This window comes from Vicugna pacos, unplaced genomic scaffold (genome assembly GCF_048564905.1).
Source record: "Vicugna pacos unplaced genomic scaffold, VicPac4 scaffold_20, whole genome shotgun sequence".
NCBI lineage: Eukaryota > Metazoa > Chordata > Mammalia > Artiodactyla > Camelidae > Vicugna > Vicugna pacos.
Genome location: NW_027328741.1, coordinates 83,176,100 through 83,195,951, shown reverse-complemented (window position 1 = coordinate 83,195,951; position 19,852 = coordinate 83,176,100).

The window sequence follows — 19,852 nt, the reverse complement described above, 5'->3', positions numbered from 1 at the left end:
CCGTAGAGCTGACAATATGTTACCAAAATTGACAAGTCTGGCTTCTAGGTCGACTTAGTGTGTTTCAAAAAATAACTTCATTTTCGTATAACTACCAAAACATGTAAATGAATTCTGTTAAACTTCTTAAAGTCTGCAAATGTGATATCAACACAATGTCAAAACAGGTGTCTTCGGACATTCCCTCCCACCAAGGCTGTATAGAAACAAAGAGCTTAGCAAATGTAACATTTCTGTGAAATGTATCTGGATAGTGTTGATTCCTCGATGCCCAGTTGGGAGAGAGGAAGTGCAACTTGCACTCACTCGCGCCCATGTACAGAGCAATGGAAACATCCACTCAAACTGCCCTGGGCACAGGACACTTGCCGAAGAGGGGTCTGTTACTTCCAAAGACAGGATGAGGCCTCAGGACACCTGGAAGCAGGAGAAGGCAAAGCAGGGAATGGAAACCTGTGCAGGGTCTGACCCCTGGTGATGGAGAAACAAGGGTGAAACTCTGTTTACCTTGGACACACACTCTCAAGCGGACAGGAGACATGGGATTGAAGGTGATGTGCTGAGATTTACAAGAGTGCACAGCAGATGCTTGGCTGACCGAACTCAAAGAAACCAGCGCAAAATATCCCCACAGTTGATTCTGAGACCAAGATCCGAGCTTCTAAATTTGAGGTAGCAGAGGCAACGGTCAGTGAGGGATAGGGCTACGAATGATGGCACATGCTGATTCTCAGGGATCTGGAGTGCGTTGTGGGATGTGGTGGTTCGAATCAAGAGAGCAAACCGAACTGGGTACCAATGATAAAGCATCCAAACTGGCCACGTGGTCGAGATTACCGATATGTCCCATGGCCACACTCAGTGCATCTGCAGGACCAGGGAAAAATTGGGCATTTTGCCAATAGAGCACGTGTGGGGCTGAATCAGAGCTATCGTGCATCTGGTCTGAGGTGTCCAGGGGACCTTGGGTTGGAAATCAGAATGAAAAGCTTAAGGATCTGCTACATTCATAACCTGGGCTAGGATTACGGTTTGGTTTGATGCACAGTATGTGCAAAAGCTCTGTGGTTGTTTTCGTGCACCCGTGCCACAAGGATGAGAGGAGTAGTAAGAGTGGTCCAAGTCCACAGCGTGAGAAGAGGAAGCATTTCCTTCAGCACTATCTCCCAAAAGCAGATGCTACATTTTGGATGGCACTGCCCCGGTATGGCACCGAGGACACCAAGGTCGTTCTGCGGGATCATTCCAGCAGGCCCTGATGTGTGACATCCATGGATGTCCTTCCACTGGTGTTTCAGTAGTCAGAGAAGCTCTGGGAAGAACTGATTTCATAGGGACATTCCCGTGGCACTACAAAACACAAGCGTACTCTCAGTGTCCTGAGTTAGAAACACTCCAAAATGACATAGAATAGAATGCAGATCTGAGAACCTTTAGAAGCCTCATTTCAACAAGAGGATGTGTCCTGCGCACTTTCAGAATTGTGAGATAAGCATAATGAAAATTAAGTTTTGCTAATCGAAATAGTATGGGTTGTTCATCAAAACTAATGCAACACTAGCAATTGGAGATATACCAGACAACACACACAGGAAAAGATTACGGTATCAATGACTAGGAGAAATTGTCCTCACCGAAATCCAATGGATTTACATAGAGAAAAGAGTCTAAAATTTTCACTTTACAAACCACTAGTAGTCTACATTAGATACGTGAAATTACCTGACCAGTAGTGTTGAAGAAGTACAGTAAAAGAAACAGGAAGTACCATTTTCAGTTCCAAAGATATTGAAGGCCCAAAAGATACGCTTTCAAACCAATAGACTGCAAAACGCTATCCAGACCAAGTATTGAAAATGGAGGTCTGTAAAACACTGAAGAACAAATTGTATCAGAATCACAAAAGGCAGAATACCAGAAAAGGGGAAGTGAAAGTCTAAAGACGAGCCAAAAAATATCAGAAAACTCAATTGATGTGATAAATCAGGGCTAAAATTCAGTCCTTAGCAGACTAGATAATGCAGAGGGACGCGTGAATGACTGTGAAGACAGGGGAACACAAATCCCTCGGTAAGAAGCGGACATAACAAAGCAAGTGCAAACCAATGAAAACATTGCTGTTGAATCCTGGGTTAAGACAGTGCATGAAAGACGAGAATTCATAAGAGTCCCAGATGGAAAAGCAAGAGATAAAGAAAAAACAAATGTCTGAAAATTTCTGTAGAAAAATCAGACTGAAACTTGCTGAAAGCCAAGAAAGAATCATCTATGCGAATTCAGGAATTACATATCATCCAAAGGAGTTGGAATCCCAATAGACCTACCAGCAGCTGTATGATTCAAATCAACAAAGTTCACGAATATCCCAGTGATTTATAATGCACCAGGAGGAAACAACATAGTCACAAGGGACCTCAGGAGGGGTTTCAGCTGATATATCGGCAGCAATTTTGCAGGACAGGGAGGAGTGCCAGGACACAGACCATATCCTGAATGGCCAAATGCTGCCACCTAGGGTAGCCTATGCCTCATGACCACCATTTCTATAAATGGCAGAGCTAGAGAATTCAACAGACCGGCAAATCTTAAAAGAATTCAGCAGTTCAAAACTTCTTCTAAAAGGAAGGTTGAGAATACTCCCCGGAATGGAAAAGTAGCAAGATGAAATGGAAAGAAGAAACCATTATTGGAAATGCAAGAAGAGCATGAGTGGCAAAAAAGAAACAAGAAGAAGGCAAGGAGGACATCAAAACCCTAAAGATGGGAGAGGGAAGCAGGAAATCATAGATGATTGGAAGCACTCTCTTAAGTTAATCAGCTTATTTGACTCTCTGTTTGAAGCGAAAGGAGAGATGCATGGCCTGACGTGTTTGCAAAACAAGCGAGAAGCAGACCAACAAAAATCAAACCAACAAACAAGCACCAAAATTGTACGGTTGGCTGACATTTACCAAGGGAATCATGATTATTCAAAGAAAATACTCAAGGTGATGTCAAGGATCATTCAGCACTCATCGACCCAGTATCGCGTCTTGCATGTACTCAGAACACTTGCATTCGGAACTCAGAGGCGTGCATTCATATTCGTAAATTTTGATTCCTAAGAGCATATCGTGACCTAACCCTAATGCCGATTTGGAATCAAATGTATTCCTAGTCCGTGATGTAGTCTTGTATGTCTTCCAACAGGATGAAGGAATGCCATAATCTACGCTACGTAGAGAAGAATTGTAAGAAGCCTATAACAAAGACAAGTAGCTCTGCCAAATTGTACTAAGAGCAAAAGAGACAGACAGTAAAGTGCACATTGGGGTTGGTTTCATTTCTTGGAATTTCAGCCCCCATGAAAAAAAAGGTTCCATGTCCTGAGAGTGCGGGTGTTTCAGCAGAAATCAGGCCACGCATATGTATTCCGGGTGTACGGATATTATAAGAACATAAGTCTCCTTTAGTGCGTCTCTGTGTAATGTGAAATTTTAGAAAGTTTAAAGACGTGTGAAACCATCAACTGAAAAGGGACACACTTCCCTCCATTGGTACTGTGCATACAGATCTGAACATAAGGAAAGAGGGAAGAAGAAAGGCCCATGGGACGCTAGTGGGTAGAATCACATTTACCTAAGGAACCTCTCGTCGGATGCAGCCCCTCCCCCAACACTGACAAGATGCAGCAGCCATTGGGGATGGCAGTTACCGGTTGGATTCCAGGTGGAATGTTGGTTTGTTCCAAGAGGCTTGTTGTGGATGTTGGATCCTAGGTAACCGGGCAGAGATCTGTGGGTGGATCAGTGTGATGGAGGGTATGCCGCCGTCTGTGGAGCTTGGCGTACGTGTTTGGTCCGGGAAATTGTGTATGTTCGAGATAATACTGCTGCCCAAAAACCTGAGTTCACAGGTCAGTTTCCAGAACCTGATAGGGCAGACAGTGGAAATCTGCCTGTCATCAGCTTACTGGTGAGGCTCCGAGGTTCCTTCAGACTTGCCCAGTCCTGGTGAAGTCGACTTTAGGGGAGACACGAAGAGAAGCTGGCCGAAAAGCTGGCTGCACGGATTGAGGAGAGATGCGAACACATGGATGAGAGATGTTCTGCTACAATCGAGAATACTGGTGTGGAGACAGCTGTAGAGGATACCAGGCTCAAAAGACATTCATGAGACATATTGAATCTCACTGATACTTCCCGAAACATACGGAGTGCCAACGTGGACTTGAGGAAGTTCCTCAATTCTCTTCTCCAAGAACGGTTCCAAAGACTCTGACGTTTGCAAGAGAAGAGATGGCAGAGATGATCAAAACTCTCCTGTTCGTGGAAGAGGTCGTGAGAATCCACACGTTCCAAGGGGCATTCCCAAGCCATTCAGACCAAAATTCACCAAGCCCAGGTAAGCCCTTTCCCAGGTTTGGGCCTAGCTAGCAAGCACATGCCCTTCCCTCCCCTCCACTCAGTCATCCATTTTGAAGGATCAGTACCTGAGCTGCATTGAAGCAATTACGAGAAGAGCAAGCCGCTCCTAGAATCAGAGTTCCTCCAGGTTCACACTCTGTGAACAACAGTGATCTCCTTAAATGTCAAATACTCTCGGCTGAATTAGATAGGAATTGAATACTAAGCTCACACCTAGAAATGATGTCCTTCCGCTAGATTCAGCAAAAGTTGTGTTTATGTCTTCCCTGGTTTGAAGGGATTGTGGTAAGTGAGGGGAATATTTGACTGAACTTGAATCTGTATTATACCTCAGTTTTTCAAGACAGTATATGTAAATAGCACAAGTCAGAAAGTGAACTGTTCTGTAAAAGTCGCCAATGACATTAAAGGCACAGCTTATGTGGATCGTCTTTCACTTGAGTCAAGCTCCCGGGGGCATTATATCATGGCGGTGCAGACTTGGTTGGGTTAAATGGCTTTACCAAACATGATCGGATGATTAAGAGTTCTCATCACTGATAAAAGAACACCTTGTTCTCCATAGACTATCATAACTGCAGCAGGGTTCTCCTAGCTATAATGCCTCTAGGTGCTTTTGGATTCAAACCTAAATGTACATATTTTGTTTCTTTCCTCTTGTATTTTCCTAGAGAGCGATGTTACCCCTTGAAATGCTAACATTGGCCAGTAGTAGTCATTGGGAGTAAATTGCACCACATGCACAAGGTTATCCAAGGTTGGGGGTTATTTCATGTTTCCAATAGTTATTTCATGGTTCCTGTTGGTTTCGGAGGTTTCAACCGTAAAGAGCTGACATGACCCCTTTAACAGTTTGGACTGCTAGTTTGCATTCTATTTGTCTAGGTTTTACGTAGAGCTGATAAAATGTTACCAAAATTGACAAGTCTGGCTTCTAGGTCGATTTAGTGTGTTTCAAAAAATAACTTCATTTTCGTATAACTCCCAAAACATGTAAATGAATTCTGTTAAACTTCTTAAAGCCTGCAAATTAGATATCAACACAATGTCAAAACAGTTGTCTTCGGACAATCCCTCCCACCACGGCTGTAGAGAAACAAAGAGCTAAGCAAATATCACATTTCTGTGAAATGTATCTGGATAGTGTTAATTCATCGATGCCCAGTTGGCAGAGAAGAAGTGCAACCTGCACTCACTCTCTCCCATGTACAGAGCAATGGAAACATCCACTCACCCAGCCCTTGGCACAGGACACTTGCCGAAGAGAGGTCTGTTACTTCCAAAGACAGGATGAGGCCTCAGGACACCTTGAAGCAGGAGATGGCAAAGCAGGGAATGGAAACCAGTGCAGGGTCTGACCCCAGGTGATGGAGCAACAAGGGTGAAACTCTGTTTAACTTGGACGCACACTCTCAAGCGGACAGGAGACATGGGATTAAAGGTGATGTGCTGTGATTTACAAGAGTGCATAGCAGATGCTTGGCTGACAGAACTAAAAGAATCCAGTGTAAAATATCCCCACTGTTGATTCTGAGACCAAGATCCGAGCTGCGAAATTTGAGGTAGCATAGGCAACGGTCACTGAGGGATAGGGCTACGGATGATGGCACACGCTGAGTCTCAGGGATCTGGAGTGCGATGTGGGATGTGGTGGGTCGAATCAAGAGAGCAAAGCGAACAGTATACCAATGATAAATTAACCACACTGGCTGGGCGGTTGATATTACAGATATGTCCCATGGCCACACCCAGTGCATCTGCAGGACCAGGGACCAATTGGGCATTTTGCCAATAGAGCACGTGTGGGGCTGAGTCAGAGATATCGTGCATCTGGCCTGAGGGGTCCAGGGGGCCTTGGGTTTGAAATCAGAATAAAAAGGCTTAGGATCTGCTACATTCATAAACTGGTTTGGGATTATGATTTGGTGTGAGGCACAGTATGCACAACAGCTCTGTGTTTGCCTTCGTGCACCCATGCTACAAGGATGAGAGGACAAGGGAGATTGGTCCAAGACCACATTGTGAGAAGAGGAAGCATTTATTTCAGCACAATCTCCCAAAAGCTGATGCCACATTTTGGATGGCACCGGCACGTTACGGCACAGAGGACACCAAGTTAGGTCTGTGGGATCATTCCATCAGGTCCTGATGTTTGACATCCATAGATAAGCTTCCACTGGTGTTTCTGTTGACAGAGAAGCTCTGGGAAGAACTGCTTTCATTGGAACATTCCCGTGGCAGTAAAAAGCACAAGCGCACTCTCAGTTTGCAGTTTTGGAAACACTCTAAAACGACATAGAGCAGAATGCAGAGCTGAGAACCTTTAGAAGTCTCATTTCCACAAGAGGTTATGTCCTGCGCACTTTCAGAAATGTGAGATAAGTATAATAAAAAAGGAAGTTTTGCTAATCGAAATAGTATGTGTTGTTCATCACAACTAATGCAACACCAGTAATTGGAGATATAGCAGACAACACAACCAGGAACAGAATATGGCATCAATGCCTAGGAGAAATTGTCCTCACAGAAATCCCATGGAATTGCGTAGAGCCAAGAGTCTAAAATTTTCACTTAACAAAGCCCTTGAAGTCTACATTAGATACCTGATATTACCTGACCAGTAGAGATGAAGAAGTACAGTAAAAGAAACAGGAAGTACCATTTACATTTCGAAAGATATTGAAGGCCCAAAAGATAAGCTTTCAAACAACTAGTCTGCAAAACGCTATGCAGTCCAAGTGCTGAAAATGGAGGTCAGGAAAACCCTGAAGAACAACAGTGTCTCAGAATCACAAAAGGCAGAATACCAGAAAAGGGGAAGAGAAAGTCTAAAGACGAGCCAAAAAATATCAGAATACTCTATGGATCTGAAAATATCAGGGCTAAAATTCAATCCTTAGCAGACTAGATAATGCAGAGGGACGCGGGAATGACTGTGAAGACAGGGGAACAGAAATCCCTCGGTCAGAAGCGGACATAGGAAAGGAAGTGCAAACCAATGAAAACATTCCTGCTGAAACCTGGGTTAAGATAGGGCATGAAAGACTAGAATTCATAAGAGTTCCAGAAGGAAAATTAAGAGATAAAAAAACAAAAAATGTCTGAAAATTTATCTGTAGAGAATTCAGACTGATATTTGCTGAAAGCCAAGAAAGGATCATCTATGCGAGTTCAGGATTTACACAGCATCCATAGGAGGTGGAATCCAAGTAGACCTACCAGCAGCTGTATGATTCAAATCAACAAAGTGCACGAATATCCCAGTGTTTTAAAATGTACCTGGAGGAAACAACATAGTCATAAGGGAACATCCAGAGGGGTTTCAGCTGATATTTCGGCAGCAATATTGCAGGACAGGGAGGAGTGCCAGGACACAGACCATATCCTGAATGGCCAAATACTGCCACCTAGGGTAGCCTATGCCCCATGACCACCACTTCTAATAATGGCAGAGCTAGAGAATTCCACAGACCGGCAAATCTTAAAAGAATTCAGCAGTTCAAACCTTCTTCTAAAAGTAAGTTTGAGAATACTCCCCTGAATAAAAGAGCAGCAAGATGAAATGGAAAGAAGAAAACCATTACTGGAAATGCAAGAAGAGCATGAGTGGCCAAGAAGAAACAACAAGAAGGCAAGGAGGACATCACAACCCTAAAAATGGGAGAGGGAAGCAGGAAATCATAGGTGATTGGAAACATTCTCTTAACTGAATCAGCTTATTTGACTCTGTGTTTGAAGAGAAAGGAGAGATGAATGGCCTGACGTGTTTGCAAAACAAGCAAGAAGCAGACCAACAAAGAATCAAACCAACAAACCAGCACCAAATGCTTACGGTTGGCTGACATATACCAAGGGAATCATTATTATTCAAAAAAATACTCAAGGTGATGTCAAGGATCATTCAGCACGCATCGACCCAGTATCGCAGCTTGCATGTACTCAGCACACTTGTATTCGGAAATCAGAGGCGTGCATTCATCTTCGTAAATTTTGATTCATAAGAGCATATCGTGACCTAACCCAAATAGCGATTTGGAATCAAATCGATTCCTAGTCCGTGATGTAGACTTGTATGTCTTCCAACAAGATGAAGGAATGCCATATTCTACACTACGTAGAGAAGAAATGTAAGAAGCATATAACAAAGGCAAGTAGCTCTGCCAAAGTGTACTAAGAGCAAAAGATACAGACAGTAATGTGCGCATTGGGGTTGGTTTCATTTCTTGGAATTTCAGCACCCATGAAAAAAATGGATCCATGTCCTGAGAGTGCGGGTTTTTCAGCAGAAATCAGGCGACGCATATGTATTCCAGGTGTACGGATATTATAATAACATAAGTCTCCTTTAGTGGGTCTCTGTGTACTGTGAACTGTTACAAAGTTTAAAGACGTGTGAAACCATCAACTGAAAAGGGACACACTTCCCTCCATTGGTACTGTGCATACAGATCTGAACAAAAGGAAAGAGGGAAGAAGAAGGGCCCATGGGACGCTAGTGGGTAGAATCACATTTACCTTAGGAACCTCTCGTCAGATGCAGCCCCTCCCCCAACACTGACTAGATGCAGCAGGTATTGGGGATGGCAGTTACCCGTTGGATTCCAGGTGGAATGTTGGTGTGTACCGCGAGGCTTGTTGTGGCTATTGGATCCTAGGTAACCGGGCAGAGTTCTGTGGGTGGATCAGTGTGATGGAGGGGCTGCCGCACTCTGTGGAGCTTGGCTTAGGTGTTTGTTCCGGGCAGCTGTGTATGTTCCAGATACTGCTGCTGCCCAAAGAACTGAGTTCACAGGTCACTTTCCAGAACCTGAAAGGGCAGACAGTGGAAGATCTGCCTGTCATCAGCTTACTGGTGAGGCTCCGAGGTACCTTCAGACTTGCCCAGACCTGGTGAAGTCGACTTTAGGGGAGACACGTAGAGAAGCTGGCCGAAAACATGGCTGCACGGATTGAGGAGAGATGTGAACACATGGATGAGAGATGTTCTGCTACAATGGAGAATACTGGCATGGAGACAGCTGTAAAGGATACAAGGCTCAAATAGATTCATGAGAAATATTGAACCTCGCTGATACTGACAGAAACATACGGAGTGCCAACGTGGACTTGAGGAAGTTCCTCAATTCTCTTCTCCAAGAACGGGTCCAATGTCCCTGACGTCTGCAAGAGAAGAGATGGCAGTGATGATCAAAACGCTCCTGTTCTTGGAAGACGTCGTGAGGATCCACACGTCCCAAGGGGCTTTCATTAGCCATTCAGACCAAAATTCACCAAGCCCAGGTAAGCCTTTTCCCAGGTTTGGGCCTAGCTAGCAAGCTCTTGTCCTTCCCTCCCCTCCACTCTGGCATCAATTTTGAAGGATCAGTACCTGATCTGCACTGAAGCCATTACGAGAATAGCAAGCCCCTCCTTGAATCAGAGTTCCTCCAGCTTCACACTCTGTGAACAACAGTGAACACTTTAAAGATCAAATAGTCTCGGCTGAAATAGATAGGAATTGAATACTTAGCTCACACCTAGAAACGGTGGCCTTCTGCTAGATTCAGCAAATGTTGTGTTTATGTCTTCCCTGTGGTGAAGGGAGTGTGGTAAGTGAGGGGAATCTTTGACTGAACTTGAATCTATATTAGGCCTCAGTTTTTCAAGACAGTATATGTAAATAGTACAAGTCAGAAAGTGAACTGTACTGTAAAAGTCGCCAATGACATTAAAGACACAGCTTATTTGGATCGTCTTTCACTTCAGTCAAGCCCCCGGGGGCACTATATCATGTGGGTGCAGACTTGGTTGCGTTAAATGGCTTTACCCAACATGATCGGATGATTAAGCGTTCTCATCACTGAAGAAGATCACCTGGGTCTCCATAGACAAGCATAACTGCAGCAGGGTTCTCCTAGCTATAATGCCTCTAGGTGCTTTTGGATTCAAACCTAAATGTATATATTTGGTTTCTTTCCTCATGTATTTTCCTAGAGAGGGATGTTACCCCTTGAAATGCCAACTTTGTCCAGTAGGTGTCATTGGGAGTAAAGGGCACCATATGCACAAGTGTATCCAAGGTTGGGGGTTATTTCATGTTTCCAATAGTTATTTCATGGTTCCTGTTGGTTTCGGAGGCTTCAACCGTAAAGAGCTGACATGATCCCTTTAAAAGTTTGGACTGTTTGTTTGCATTCTATCTGTCTAGGTTTACCGTAGAGCTGACACAATGTTACCAAAATTGACAAGTCTTGCTTCTACGTCGATTGAGTGTGTTTCAAAAAATAACTTCATTTTCGTATAACTCACAAAACATGTAAATGAATTCTGTTTAGCTTCTTAAAGACTGCAAATGAGATATCAACACAATGTAAAAACAGTTGTCTTCAGAAATTCCCTCCCACCAAGGCTGTATAGAAACAAAGAGCTAAGCAAATATCACATTTCTGTGAAATGTATATGGATAGTGTTGATTCATCGATGCCCAGTTGGCAGAGAAGAAGTGCAACCTGTACTCACTCGCGCCCATGTACAGAGAAATGGAAACATCCACTCACCCAGCCCTTGGCACAGGACACTTGCCGAAGAGAGGTCTGTTATTTCCAAAGACAGGATGAGGCCTCAGGACACCTGGAAACAGGAGAAGGCAAAGCAGGGAATGGAAACCAGTGCAGGGTCTGACTCCTGGTGATGGAGCAACAAGGGTGAAACTCTGTTTAATTGGACACACACTCTCAAGCGGACAGGAGACATGGGATGGAATGATGTGCTGAGATTTACAAGAGTGCATAGCAGATGCTTGGCTGACAGAACTCAAAGAAACCAGCGCAAAATATCCCCACAGTTGATTCTGAGACCAAGATCCGAGCTGCCAAATTTGAGGTAGCAGAGGCCACGGTCAGTGAGGGATAGGGCTACGGATGATGGCACACGCTGAATCTCAGGGATCTGGAGTGCGTTGTGGGATGTAGTGGGTCGAATCAAGGGAGCAAACCGAAATGCTTACCAATGATAAACAACCACACTGGACGCGGGGTTGAGATTACCAATATGTCCCATGGCCACACCCTGTGCATCTGCAGGACTAGGGACCAATTAGGCATTTTGCCAAGAGAGCACGTGAGGGGCTGAATCAGAGCTATTGTGCATCTGGTCTGAGGGATCCAGGGGGCCTTGGGTTTGAAATCCGAATGAAAAGCTTTAGGATCTGCTACATTCATAACCTGGGCTGGGATTATGGTTTGGTTTGAGGCACAGGATACGCAACAGCTCTGTGGTTGCCTTCGTGCAGCCGTGCCACAAGCATGAGAGGACAAGGAAGAGTGGTCCAAGTCCACAGCGTGAGAAGAGGAAGCATTTCCTTCAGCACTATCTCCCAAAAGCGGATGCTACATTTTGGATGGCATCGGCATGGTACGGCACTGAGGACACCAAGGTTGGTCTGCGGAATCATTCCAGCAGGCCCTGATTTGTGACATCCATGGATGTGCTTCCACTGGTGTTTCAGTAGACAGAGAAGCTCTGGGAAGAACTGGTTTCATTGGGACATTCCCGTGGCAATAAAAAGCACAAGCGCACTCTAAGTTTGCTGTTTTGGAAACACTCCAAAATGACATAGAGGAGAATGCAGAGCTGAGAACCTTTAGAAGCCTCATTTCCACAAGAGGAAGTGTCCTGCACACTTTCACAATTGTGAGATAAGTGTAATCAAAATGAACTTATGTTAATCGAAATAGTATGGGTTGTTCATCACAACAAATGCAACACCAGCAATTGGAGATATACTAGACAACACACACAGGAACAGAATATGGCATCAATGTCTAGGAGAAATTGTCCTCACAGAAATCCCATGGAATTGCTTAGAGACAAGAGTCTAAAATTTTCACGTAACAAAGCCCTAGAATTCTACATTAGATACCTGATATTACCTGACCAGTAGAGATGAAGAAGTACAGTAAAAGACACAGGAAGTACCATTTTCAGTTCCAAAGATATTGAAGGCCCAAAATATACGCTTTCAAACAACTAGACAGCATAACGCTATCCAGACCATGTTTTGAAAATGGAGGTCAGGAAATCACTGAAGAACAACAGTGTCTCAGAATCACAAAAGGCAGAATACCAGAAAAGGGGAAGAGAAAGTCTAAAGACGAGCCAAAATATATCAGAAAACTCAATGGATGTGATAATATCAGGGCTAAAATTCAGTCCTTAGCAGACTAGATAATGCAGAGGGACGCGGGAATGACTGTGAAGACGGGGAACAGAAATCCCTCGGTCAGAAGCGGACATAGGAAAGCAAGTGCAAACCAATGAAAACATTGCTGCTGAAACCTGGGTTAAGACAGGGCATGAAAGACTATAATTCATAAGAGTCCCAGATGGAAAAGCAAGAGTTAAAGAAACAAAAAATGTCTGAAAATTTATCTGTAGAAAAATCAGACTGAAACTTGCTGAAAGCCAAGAAGAAACATCTATGCGAATTCAGGAATTACACAGCATCCATAGGAGGTGGAATCCAAGTAGACCTACCAGCAGCTGTATGATTCAAATCAACAAAGTTCACGAATATCCCACTGATTTAAAATGCACCTGGAGGCAAAAACATAGTCACAAGGGAACCTGCAGAGGGGTTTCAGCTGATATCTCGGCAGCAATATTGCAGGACAGCGAGGAGTGCCAGGACACAGACCATATCCTGAATGGCCAAATGCTGCCACTTATGGTAGCCTTTGCCCCATGACCACCACTTCTAATAATGGCAGAGTTAGAGAATTCCACAGACCGGCAAATCTTAAAAGAATTCAGCAGTTCAAAACTTCTTCTAAAACGAAGTTTGGGAATACTCCCCTGAATAGAAAAGCAGCAAGATGAAATGGAAAGTAGAAAACCATTATTGGAAATGCAAGAAGAGCATGAGTGGCAAAGAAGAAACAAGAAGAAGGCAAGGAGGATATCAAAACCCAAATGGTGGGAGAGGGAAGCAGGAAATCATAGGTGATTGGAAACATTCTCTTAAGTGAATCAGCTTATTTGACTCTGTGTTTGAAGCGAAACGAGAGATGCACGGCCTGACGTGTTTGCAAAACAAACAAGAAGCAGACCAACAAAAAATCAAACCAACAAACAAGCACCAAAATGGTACGGTTGGCTGACATATACCAAGGGGAACATGATTATTCAAAAAAAAATACTAAATGTGATGTCAAGGATCATTCAGCATGCATCGACCCAGTATCGCGGCTTGCATGTACTCAGCACACTTGTATTCGGAAATCAGAGGCGTGCATTCATATTCGTAAATATTGATTCATAAGAGCATATGGTGACCTAACCCAAATGACGATTTGGAGTCAAATGGATTCCTAGTCCGTGATATAGACTTTCAAGCCTTCCAACAGAATGAATGAATGCCATATAAAACCCTACTTTGAGAAGAAATGGCATAAGCCTTTAACAAAGACAAGTAGCTCTGCAAAAGTGTACTAAGAGCAAAAGAGACAGACAGTAAAGTGCACATTGGGGTTGGTTTTATTTCTAGGAATTTCATCCCCCATGAAACCAATGGATCCATGTCCTGAGATTGCGGGTGTTTCAGCAGAAATCAACCGACGGATATGTATTCCGGGTGTACGGATATTACAGGAACATAAGTTTCCTTTAGAGGGTCTGTGTGTACTGTGAACTGTTAGAAAGTTTAAAGACGTGTGAAACCATCAACAGAAAATGGACACACTTGCCTCCGTTGATACTGTGCATACAGATCTGAAGAAAAGGAAAGAGGGAAGAACAAAGGCCCATGGGACGCTAGTGGGTAGAATCACATTTAGCTTAGGAACCTCTCGTCGGATGCAGCCCCTCCCCCAACACTGACAAGATGCAGCAGCCATTGGGGATAGCAGCTTCCGGTTGGATTCCAGGAGGAATGTTGGTGTGTACCGAGAGGCTTGTTATGGCCGGTGGATCCTAGGTAACCGGGCAGAGTTCTGTGGGTGGATCAGTGTGATGGAGGGGCTGTCACCCTCTGTGGAGCTAAGCTTAGTGCTTTGGTCCGGGAAGCTGTGTCAGTTCGAGATACTGCTGCTGCCCAAAGACCTGAGTTCACGGGTCAGTTTCCAGAACCTGAAAGGGCAGACAGTAGAAGATCTGCCTGCCATCAGCTTACTGGTGAGGCTCCGAGGTACTTTCAGACATGCCCAGTCTGTTGAAGTCGACTGTATGGGAGATAAGAAGAGAAGCTGGGGGAAAAGCTGGCTGCACGGATTGAGGAGAGATGCGAACACATTGATGAGAGATGTTCTGTTACAGTGGAGATTACTGGCCTGGAGACAACTGTAGAGGATACCAGGCTCGAAAGACATTCAGGAGACCTATTGAACCTCGCTGATACTTGCAGAAACTTACGGAGTGCCAACGTGGACTTGAGGAAGTTCCTCAATTCTCTGCTCCAAGAACGGGTTCAAGAACCCTGACATCTAAAAGAGAAGAGATGGCAGAGGTGATCAAAACGCTCATGTTCTTGGAAGAGGTCGTGAGAATCCACATGTCCCTAGGGGCATTTCCAAGCCAATAAGACCAAAGTGCACCAAGCCCAGGTAAGCCTTTTCCCAGGTTTGTGCCTAGCTAACAAGAACTTGCTCTCCCCTCCCATCCACTCAGGCATCCATTTGGAAGGATCAGTACCTGAGCTGCAATGAAACCAGTACGAGAAGGTCAAGCCACTCCTCGAATCAGAGTTCCTCCAGGTTTACACTCTGTGAACAACAGTGAACTCCTTAAAGGACTAAAAGTCTCGACTGAAATAGATAGGATATGAATAATTATCTCACACAAAGAAACGATGGCCTTCCTCTAGTTTCAGCAAATGCTGGTTTGGTGTCTCCTCTGGGGTGAAGGGAGTGTGGTAAGTGAGGGGAATCTTTGACTGAACTTGTTTATGTATTTGGCCTCAGGTTTTCAGACAGTATAGGTAAATATTATAAATCAGATAGTGAACGGAACTGTAAATTCGCCAATGACATTATAGACACAGCTTATGTGGACATTCTTTCATTAAGTCAAGCCCCGTGGGCACAATATCATGGGGGTGCAGTCTCGGTTGCGTTAAATTGCTTTACTCAACATGATCGGATCATTAAGCGTTCTCATCACTGATAGAAGAACACCTGGTTCTCAATAGACTAGCATAGCTGCAGCAGGGTTCTCAAAGCTATAATGCCTCTAGGTGATTTTGGATTCAAGTCTAAATGTATATATTTGGTTTGTTTCCTCTTGTATTTTCCTAGAGAGGGATGTTACCCCTTGAAATGCCAACATTGGCCAGTAGGTGTCATTGGGAGTAAATGGCACCACATGCACAAGTGAAATCAAGGTTGGGGGTTATATCATGTTTCCAATAGCTATTTCATGGTTCCTGTTGGTTTCGGAGGCTTCAACAGTAAAGAGTTGACATGACCCCTTTTACAGTTTGGACTGCTACTTTGCATTCTATCTGTCTATGTTTTCCTTAGAACTGACATAATGATACCGAAAGTGACAAGTCTGGCTTCTAGGTCGATTTAGGATGTTTCAAAAACAAACTTCATTTTCGTATAACTCTCAAAACATGGAAATCATATCTATTAAACTTTTTAAAGGCTGCAAATGAGATATCAACACAATGTCAAAACTGGAGTCTTCGGAAAATCCCTCCCACCACGGCTGTATAGAAACAAAGAGCTAAACAAAAATCACATATCTGGGAAGTGTATCTGGAAAGTGGTGATTCATCGATGCCCAGTTGGCAGAGAAGCAGTGCAAACTGCGCTCACTCGCTCCCATGTACACAGCAATGGAAACATCCACTCACCCAGCCCTTGGCACAGGACACTTGCCGAAGAGAGGTCTGTTACTTCCAAAGACAGGATGAGGCCTCAGAACCCCTGGAAGCAGGAGAGGGCAAAGCAGGGAATGGAAACCAGTGCAGGGTCTGACCCCTGGTGATGGAGCAGCAAAGGTGAAACTCTGTTTAACTTGGACGCACACTCTCAAGCGGACAGGAGACATGGGATTGAAGGTGATGCGCTGAGTGTTAGAAGAGTGCACAGCAGATGCTTGGCTGACAGAACTCAAAGAAACCAGCGCAACATATCCCCACACTTGATTCTGAGACCAAGATCCGAGCTGCCAAATTTGACGTAGCAGAGGCAGCGGTCAGGGAGGGATAGGGCTACGGATGATGGCCCACGCTGAGTCTCAGGGATCTGGAGTGCGTTGTGGGATGTGGTGGGTCCTATCAAGAGAGCAAACCGACCTGTGACCCCAGTGAGAAGGCCACCACACCGGCACGCGCGGTTGAGATTATCGATATGTCCCATGGCCACACCCAGTGCATCTGCAGGACCAGGGACCAATTGGGCATTTTGCCAATAGAGCACGTGTGGGGCTGAATCACAGATATCGTGCATCTGGTCTGAGTGATCTAGGTGGCCTAGGGTTTGAAATCAGAATGAAAAGCCTTAGGATCTGCTACATTCATAACCTGGGCTGGGATTATGGTTTGGTTTGAGGCACAGGATACGCAACAGCTCTGTGGTTGCCTTCGTGCACCCGTGCCACAAGGATGAGAGGACAAGGAAGAGTGGTCCAAGTCCACAGCGTGAGAAGATGAAGCATTTCCTTCAGCATTATCTCCCAAAAGCAGATGCTCCATTTTGGATGGCACCGGCACGGTACGGCACCGAGGACACCAAGGTCGGTCTGCGGGATCATTCCACTGGCCCTGATGTGTGACATCCATTGATATGCTTCCACTGGTGTTTCTGTAGGCAGAGAAGCTCTGGGAAGAACTGGTTTCATTGGGATATTCCCGTGGCACTACAAAGCACAAGCGCACTCTCAGTTTGCAGTTTTGGAAACACTCCAAAGTGACATGGAGCAGAATGCAGAGCTGAGAACCTTTAGAAGCTTCATTTCCACCAGAGGAAGTGTCCTGTGGACTTTTAGAATTGTGAGATAAGCGTAATCAAACTACGGTTATGCTAATCGAAATAGTATGGGGTGTTCATCACAATAAAGGCAACACCAGCAATTGGAGATATACCAGACAACAAACACAGGAAGAGGACATGGCATCAATGTCTAGGAGAAACTGTCCTCACAGAAATCCCATGGAAATGCATAGAGCCAAGATTCCAAATTTTTCACTTAACAAAGCCCTAGAAGTCTACATTAGATACCTGATATTACCTGACCAGTAGAGGTGAAGAAGTGCAGTAAAAGAAACATGAAATACCATTTTCAGTTCCAAAGAGATTGAAGGCCCAAAAGATAAGCTTTCAGAAAACTAGACTTCAAAACGCAATCCAGAGAAAAAATTGAAAACGGAGGTGAGGGAATCACTGAAGAACCACAGTATCTCAGAATCATAAAAGGCAGAATACCAGAAAAGGGGAAGAGAAAGCCTAAAGGCGAAACAAATAATATCAGAAAACTCAGTGGATGAGATAATATCAGGGCTACAATTCAGTCCTAAGCAGACCAAATAATGCAGAGGGACGCGTGAATGAATGTGAAGACAGGGGAACAGTAAACCCTCGGTCAGAAGCAGACATAGGAAAGCAAGTGCAAACCAATGAACACATTGCTGTTGAATCCTGGGGTAAGACAAGGCATGAAAGACTAGGATTCGTAAGAGTCCCAGATGGAAAAGCAAGAGATAAAGGAACAAAAAATGTCTGAAAAGTTATCTGTAGAAAAATCAGACTGAAACTTGCTGTAAGCCTAGAAAGAATCATCTATGCGAATTCAGGAAGTACACAGCGTCCAAAGGAGGTGGAATCCCAATAGACCTACCAGCAGCTGTATGATTCAAATCAACGAAGTTCATGAGCATCCCAGGGATTTAAAATGCTCCTGGAGGAAAGCAACATAGTCACAAGAGAACCTCCAGAGGGGTTTCAGCTGATATATCGGCAGCAATATTGCAGGACAGGGAGGAGTGTCAGGACATAGGCCATACCCTGAAAGGCAAAATGCTGCCATCTAGGGTAGCCTAGGCCACATGACCGCCATTTCTAATAACGGCAGAGCTAGAAAAATCCACACACCGGCAAATCATAAAAGAATTCAGCAGTTCGAAACTTATCCTCCAAGAAAGGTTGAGAATTCTCCCCTGAATAGAAAAGCAGCAAGATGAAATGGAAAGAAGAAAACCATTATTGGAAATGCAAGAAGAGCATGAGTGGCAAAGAAGAAACCAGAAGAAGGCAAGGAGGAGATCAATACCCTAAAGATGGGAGAGGGAAACAGGAAATCATAGGTGATTGGAAGCACTATGTTAAGTGAATCAGATTATATGACTCTCTGTTTGAAGCGAATGCAGAGATGCATGGCCTGACGTGTTTGCAAAACAAACGAGAAGCAGAGCAACAAAAATCAAACAAACAAACATGCACCCAAAGGGTACGGTTGGCGGACATATTCCAAGAGAACCGTGATTATTCAAAAGGAAATACTCAAGGTGATGTCAAGGATCATTCAGTATGCATCGAACCAGTATCGCTGCTTGCATGTACTCAGCACACTTGTATTCGGAAATCAGATGCGTGCATTTATATTCGTTAATGTTGATTAATAAGAGCATATCGTGACCTAACCCAAATGCCGATTTGGAGTCAAATGGATTCCTAGTCCGTGATATAGACTTGCAAGCCTTCCAACAGAATGAATGAATGCCATATAAAACCCTACTTTGAGAAGAAATGGCATAAGCCTTTAACAAAGACAAGTAGCTCTGCAAAAGTGTACTAAGAGCAAAAGAGACAGACAGTAAAGTGCACATTGGGGTTGGTTTGATTTCTAGGAATTTCAGCCCCCATGAAACCAATGGATCCATGTCCTGAGATTGCGGGTGTTTCAGCAGAAATCAACCGACGGATATGTGTTCCGGGTGTACGGATATTACAGGAACATAAGTTTCCTTTAGAGGGTCTGTGTGTACTGTGAACTGTTAGAAAGTTTAAAGACGTGTGAAACCATCAACAGAAAATGGACACACTTGCCTCCGTTGATACTGTGCATACAGATCTGAAGAAAAGGAAAGAGGGAAGAACAAAGGCCCATGGGACGCTAGTGGGTAGAATCACATTTAGCTTAGGAACCTCTCGTCGGATGCAGCCCTTCCCGCAACACTGACAAGATGCAGCAGCCATTGGGGATGGCAGCTTCCGGTTGGAATCCAGGTGGAATGTTGGTGTGTACCGAGAGGCTTGTTATGGCCGGTGGATCCTAGGTAACCGGGCAGAGTTCTGTGGGTGGATCAGAGTGATGGAGGGGCTGTCGCCCTCTGTGGAGCTAAGTTTATTTCTTTGGTCCGGGAAGCTGTGTCAGTTCGAGATACTGCTGCTGCCCAAAGACCTGAGTTCACGGGTCAGTTTCCAGAACCTGAAAGGGCAGACAGTGGAAGATCTGCCTGCCATCAGCTT